General features: G+C 53.5%; 1 protein-coding gene across 2 annotated transcripts in view; it reads right to left on the bottom strand.

The window, feature by feature from the left end:
• Nucleotides 1-5,718, bottom strand: part of B3GALT4 (beta-1,3-galactosyltransferase 4) — a 166,350-nt gene extending 160,632 nt beyond the window's left edge. The window contains exon 1 of one of the 2 annotated variants that reach the window (XM_078641616.1): nt 5,585-5,718. The gene's annotated coding sequence lies outside the window, so the exon portion shown is untranslated. The remainder of the gene's footprint in view (nt 1-5,584) is intronic. The other variant, XM_078641618.1, reaches the window with a different exon arrangement.
• Between the last annotated feature and the right edge of the window lie 1,411 nt (nt 5,719-7,129).

Below are 7,129 nucleotides of genomic sequence, written 5' to 3' on the forward strand. Positions count from 1 at the left end.
AACAAGGAGTAGTTAGTTTCTACCACCAGAAGAAATACAAAATAATAAGGAGGTAAAAGTGAGCATGCTTAGTGAAAGAAAAAGAACCCTCAGGCACCAACAGAAAGTCGGTAGCCAGTTGTCTTCATTGGGTTCTTGTTAGGAAATTAGTATCAAAAAGTGTGATAAGCTAAAGTGAATTAAAAGGAGTGTGGTCTACTCCCCAAACCGAAACATTCTTTTAATAAGAGGGTAGCTCTAACTCCATTAAAATCAGTGATAGCGGACGTATAAATGGTTGTATTAATTTGAACCATAAAGTCCTATGTATTAGTCAGAAAGAAAGAAAGAAAAAGTGGGTCGACATGTTTCTGCTAGTGAGCCAATAGTCAGCTCAGCATTCGTCAGGACCAAAGAAGTCCTCACTCCGCGGTTGACGCACGCTAAGGCGCCAGACCCAAGGGTGTGGGACATAAAACTATACAACCTTATGTGTAATAGTTGCACAGGTATTGTCTCCTATGGCCTCTCCGGATTTTGGGAGACAGGGAATTAGTCAATCAGCAGTGCAGGTGCCCCATAGGCTTGTGGCAGGGGGAATCCTTCACGCCCAGTGTATTTGCTACTGGGCGACTGCCCGCCGTAAACACCTATAGCGTCCACATCCACAGCCTGCAACAAGCCGTGTTTGTTTGGGCAAAACTCTGCAAACTCCGCTGGCCAAGCTGAATTTTTAGCCACCCCCACTTTTCTATTATCATCCAACGACTGCCAAAGGTGCTGTGTAGGACTTTTTTAACATGACCAGGTCAATGTCAGTCCACAGTAATCCTTCAAGGTGCTGCGATGATCTTTAATTGTCTTGAGTCGGTTCTTTCTTGTCAACATCTATGGCTTTAGCTGGATATTGTTTTATTCCACCCACTAATAATCTAAAATGATGATAAGGTCTCAAATAGCAGAGAGTCATGGCCAAAGGTTTTGAGATCTTCTCTAATGGCAGATGGTCATCTTGAAGGTGACTCGAGTGTTCCTCCAGCTCCAACTGGCTGTTGTCTAAGGCATGATTTGGGTCTTCCCTCATGTCCTCCAGTCCTCAACCAAGGCGTTAAGTTGGTTTCTCTCATATCAGCCTGTCATCATCCATGGATGTAACAGACCTTTCCAAATGTCCGACGGTAGATTATCTAGGTTGTTGAGAAGTCCTTTCAATATGTTTTACGGTCAGTCATCTAAGTATCGACAAGGCCTCTCCATACACCGTAAAATTGATTGTCTGAGGTACCGAATAGGTCTTTCAATAAGTCGATCATCTGAGACGTTCTGTAAAATCATCCGATCTTCGTCCAAAGAAATGATTATGTCTTCTCGTATGTCATATGGTCAGTCCCCTGCGACAGTCTTCACAGTGTTAACCAGCCATTGACCCAGGCATCCAGGTTATTTTCTTATGGTCTGCAGTCACTGTCTGCAGCATTTACTCAGTGATTTCTTAGTTAAACCTGTCAATGTTCAAGACATTGAATAGGGTTTCTGTTATGCTTCTAGGTCGTCATCTGTGGCAATGAGCAGGCCTTCTCAAATATTGGACAGGCTTCATCAAACATCAGAGCTTCTCTACGCCCATCACTTGACTGTCCAAGGCATCGAGTAGATCAGTTCAAAGTACTGGCATTTCTCATTCAAGGTGTTTAACGGGTCATCTCCAATGCTGGCCAAGCACTGTCAAGGGCCTGACAGGTATTTTGTATTCCTATGCCCTCTGTTGTTTATCTGGGCCTTCTCTGATGCTGGATGGGGATTGTCTAAGGAGTTTAGTAAGCGTTCTCTAGTGCTCGTCTTCATCCAAGGCATTAAGATACTTTCTCTGAGTCTGATATTGCGTACGTCGGCTGCATTGTTTCTAATTTGACTCAGAAAGAAAACGGTCTATGTGCCTTGAGCAGGTCTTCGTTAATATCAGTCAATCTTCGTCTAACTTCTTCTTCTCTTTTGTCGGCAGTGGTGAGCCAAGATAGTGAGCAGGTCTTGTGTCCTGTCTGCAGGTCATTAGAGAGTCCGTTATAAGCAAAGGAATTGGGTACATTTCCTTGAAAACCAGCCGGTGCTGATGCGCCATTTAACATCTGCAGGTCCTTGGTTGAGTGGATCTTCTATCATTCTGCAGAGTCATCGTCAAAGGTTTGATGTGCCCTAGAAGGTCCTCGGTCACCCAAGATGACGAGCAGATGTGCAGCCGGTGTTTGTCTAATTCTGGTGGGTCATCCTGTAAGGTTTGATGAGCTTCTTAACGTCAGAAGGTCCTCGTCATCCAAGATGTCGAGCAGGTGTTGAGTAGGTTTTTTCTCTCGCACTGGCTGCTGATCGTCTAAGGCCCTGATGTTCTGGTTAACATGAGAAGGTCCTCGGTCATCCAAGATGTTGAGCAGATGTTCAGACGGTCTTCTCTTATTCTGGTGGGTCATCGTCTAAGGTCTGATGTGCTCCTTAATGTGAGAAGGTCCTTGGTTGAGTAGATCTTCTATCATTCTGCAGAGTCATCGTCTAAGGTTTGATGTGCCCCAGAAGGTCCTCGGTCACCCAAGATGTTGAGCAGATGTTCAGCCGGTCTTCTCTTATTCTGGTGGGTCATCGTCTAAGGTCTGATGTGCTCCTTAATGTCAGAAGGTCCTTGGTTGAGTGGATCTTCTATCATTCTGCAGAGTCATCGTCAAAGGTTTGATGTGCCCTAGAAGGTCCTCGGTCACCCAAGATGTCGAGCAGATGTGCAGCCGGTGTTTGTCTAATTCTGGTGGGTCATACTGTAAGGTTTGATGAGCTTCTTAACATCAGAAGGTCCTCAGTCATCCAAGATGTCGAGCAGGTGTCGAGTAAGTTTCCTCTTGCACTGGTTGATGATCGTCTAAGGCCCTGATGTTCTGGTTAACATCAGAAGGTCCTCGGTCATCCAAGATGTTGAGCAGATGTTCAGCCGTTCTTCTCTTATTCTGGTGGGTCATCGTCTAAGGTCTGATGTGCTCCTTAATGTGAGAAGGTCCTTGGTTGAGTGGATCTTCTATCATTCTGCAGAGTCATCGTCTAAGGTTTGATGTGCCCCAAAAGGTCCTCGGACATCCACGATGTGTAGAAGGTGTTCAGATGGTCTTCTCTAATTCTGGTGAGTCATCCTGTAAGGTTTGATGTGCTTCTTAACGTCAGAAGGTCCTCGGTCATCCGAGATGTCGAGCAGGTGTCGAGTAGGTTTTCTCTCGCACTGGCTGATGATCGTCTAAGGCCCTGATGTTCTGGTTAACATCAGAAGGTCCTCGGTCATCCGAGATGTCGAGCCGGCGTTGAGTAGGTTTCCTCTCGCACTGGCTGATGATCGTCTAAGGCGGGATGTTCTGGTTGAGGTCAGAAGCTCCTTGGTCACTCGTGGTGCCCAGCAGGTCTAGCGCTTGTACTCTCTGACCCTAGCTGGTCACTGTCGAAAGTGCTAATGTGGGTCACACTTCGTCTCCAGGATGGAACCTTAGACCAACCCCGCAGGTGTTCGGGAGCGCTGGTGTGCTATGGACCGGCCCGGGGTGCCGACAAGGACCTTTCTCTGGTCAGCTGGACATCGTCCAAGGCGTTGAGTAGATGTTGTTGAATGGCAGCCGGTGTGCTTCGACCACTCCAGAGGCCGTTGCGTCCTGGTGCCGGGGCGGGTTTTGAGTCATCCTTCTGCATCATTTCACACCAAGAGTGAGATTCCATTTGGAATTGATTCATTCTGACAGATCAGAGGTTTTCTGTTTACGTTTTTACAGCGGGATGGGTTGGGGTGATAGTGGTTTGTTCTACAGGCTCTGGGTTGTGTTGGTTTGTTCTACAGGATCTGGGTTATAGTAGCTTGTTCTACAGGCTCTGATCTCTTGGCTGGGTGTTGCAGTGGCGTGTTTCAAAGGCTCTGGGTTATAGTATCTTGTTCTACAGGCTCTGATCTCGGCTCTACGTTGTAGTGGCTTGTTCTACAGGCTCTGGGCTATAGTATCTTGTTCTACAGGCTCTGGGTTATAGTATCTTGTTCTACAGGCTCTGATCTCGGCTCTACGTTGTAGTGGTTTGTTCTACAGGCTCTGATCTCGGCTCTGGGTTGTAGTGGTTTATTCTACAGGCTCTGATCTCGGCTCTGGGTTGTGGTGGGTTGTTCTACAGGCTCTGATCTCGGCTCTGAGTTGTAGTGGTTTGTTCTACAGGCTCTGATCTTGGCTCTACGTTGTAGTGGTTTGTTCTACAGGCTCTGATCTCGGCTCTGGGTTGTGGTGGTTTGTTCTACAGGCTCTGATCTCAGCTCTGAGTTGTGGTGGTTTGTTCTACAGGCTCTGATCTCGGCTCTGGGTTGTGGTGGTTTGCTCTACAGGCTCTAATCTCAGCTCTGAGTTGTGGTGGTTTGCTCTAAAGGCTCTGATCTCGGCTCTGAGTTGTAGTGGTTTGTTCTACAGGCTCTGATCTCGGCTCTACGTTGTAGTGGTTTGTTCTACAGGCTCTGATCTCGGCTCTACGTTGTAGTGGTTTCTTCTACAGGCTCTGGTCTCAGCTCTGAGTTGTGGTGGTTTGTTCTACAGGCTCTGATCTCAGCTCTGAGTTGTGGTGGTTTGTTCTACAGGCTCTGATCTCGGCTCTGGGTTGTGGTGGTTTGTTCTACAGGCTCTGATCTCGGCTCTGGGTTGTGGTGGGTTGTTCTACAGGCTCTGATCTCGGCTCTGGGTTGTGGTGGTTTGTTCTACAGGCTCTGATCTCGGCTCTGGGTTGTAGTGGTTTGTTCTACAGGCTCTGATCTCGGCTCTGGGTTGTGGTGGTTTGTTCTACAGGCTCTGATCTCGGCTCTGGGTTGTGGTGGTTTGTTCTACAGGCTCTGATCTCGGCTCTGGGTTGTGGTGGGTTGTTCTACAGGCTCTGATCTCGGCTCTGGGTTGTGGTGGTTTGTTCTACAGGCTCTGATCTCGGCTCTGGGTTGTAGTGGTTTGTTCTACAGTTTCTGATCTCGGCTCTGGGTTGTAGTGGTTTGTTCTACAGGCTCTGATCTCGGCTCTGTGTTGTAGTGGCTTGTTCTACAGGCTCTGATCTCGGCTCTGGGTTGTAGTGGTTTGTTCTACAGGCTCTGATCTCGGCTCTGGGTTGTAGTCGCTTGTTCTACAGGCTCTGATCTATTGACTGGGGCTGTGCTGGCTTGGTGTATTGGTTCTGGGTTGTAGTGGCCCCTTTGGGGCTCTGATCTCTTGACTCTGGGCAGCAGTGGCATGTTCTACAGGCTCTCACAGGCTCTGGGCAGCAGTGGCCCCTCGCGGGCTCTGATCTCTTCCCTGGGGGGCTTCGGGGCCCCTCTCGGGCTCTGATCTCTTGTCTGGGGGGCTGCGGGGCCCCTCTCGGGCTCTGATCTCTTCCCTGGGGGGCTCCGGGGGCCCCTCTCCTCCTGCTGCCATGAGGCGTCACCGCTTCTATTTATAAACCGGAGGCTGCGCGGCGGAGGGAGGGAGGGAGCAGGTGGGGAGGGGGTGTGGGTGGGGGGGGGGGTTATAGGATGGGAGGGGTTGCAGGGGGGCCGGAGGGGACGAGGGGGGTGGGGGTCTGGAGCGCTCACCTGCGGGGGCTGCTGTTTTATGCTTCCTCGCTCGGGTCCTCGGTGGGGCCTCGTCGGTGGCGGCTCGTCATGGGGGCTCGGCCCTCCTCTCCCCTCCCCCCCCCAGCAGTGGAGTGAGAGCCGCCCGCGCTGCGCACCGCCCTCAGCATCACACGGCATCACACGGCGGCTGTGCAGACACTGCCCCCCCCCTCCATCCCCGGGTCCAGAGCCCCCGCCCCCTCCCCCGGGTCCCACCAGCTGCCCCATGGCGCCTACACCCCCCCCACCCCCCACTCTCCCTCCCACCGCAGCTGCTTCCTTCCTCCCCAATCACCCCCCCCCCCCCCCCCTCTGCATTCATTTACTGTTCCTATGACGCGCTCTGACACCTTCGGGTAAAGTCCGCGCAATAAAAAAGCGCATAAAATAAAATAAATAAACATCAACACTTACCCCTCCCTGCCCACCCCTCTCCATCACCCGCCCCCTCCCTGCCCCCCTCCCACATCACCACTGACCCTTCCATTCCTTCATCCTAACCGGCCCTCCATCCATCACACGCCTTCCCTCACACCACGAACACCCCTCCACCACCCCTCCCCCCTCCACCAACAGCACCCCCTCCACCACCAGCACCCCCTCCATCACCAGCACCCCTCTCCACCACCAACAGCCCCCCTCCACCACCAGCACCCCCTCCACCACCAGCACCCCCCTCCACCACCAGCACCCCCCTCCACCACCAGCACCCCCCTCCAGCCCAAGCTGAAGCACCCCTCCACCACAACCAGCACCCCCCTCCACCACCAGCACCCCCTCCAGCACCAGCACCCCCCTCCACCACCAGCACTCCCTCCAGCCCCCCTCCACCACCAGCACCCCCCCCTCCACCACAACCAGCACCCCCTCCACCACCAGCACCCCCTCCACCACAACCAGCACCCCCTCCACCACCAGCACCCCTCCACCACCAGCACCCCTCCACCACCAGCACCCCCCTCCACCACCAGCACCCCCCCTCCACCACCAGCACCCCCCCTCCACCACCAGCACCCCTCCACCACCAGCACCCCTCCACCACAACCAGCACCCCCTCCACCACCAGCACCCCTCCACCACCAGCACCCCCCTCCACCACCAGCACCCCCTCCACCACCAGCACCCCCCTCCACCACCAGCACCCCCTCCACCACCAGCACCCCCCTCCACCACCAGCACCCCCTCCACCAGCAGCACCCCCCTCCACCACCAGCAGCCCCCCTCCACCACCAGCACCCCCCCTTCCACCACCAGCACCCCCCCTCCACCACCAGCACCCCCTCCACCAGCAGCACCCCCCTCCACCACCAGCACCCCTCTCCACCACCAACAGCCCCCCTCCACCACCAGCACCCTCCAGCACCAGCACCCCCCCTCCACCAGCAGCACCCCTCTCCACCACCAACAGCCCCCCTCCACCACCAGCACCCTCCATCACCAGCACCCCCCTCCACCACCAGCACCCCCCTCCACCACCAGCACCCCCTCCACCACCAGCACTCCCTCCAGCACCAGCACCCCCCC

Source organism: Lissotriton helveticus, chromosome 5_1 (genome assembly GCF_964261635.1).
Source record: "Lissotriton helveticus chromosome 5_1, aLisHel1.1, whole genome shotgun sequence".
In the NCBI taxonomy this organism is placed as follows: Eukaryota; Metazoa; Chordata; class Amphibia; order Caudata; family Salamandridae; genus Lissotriton; species Lissotriton helveticus.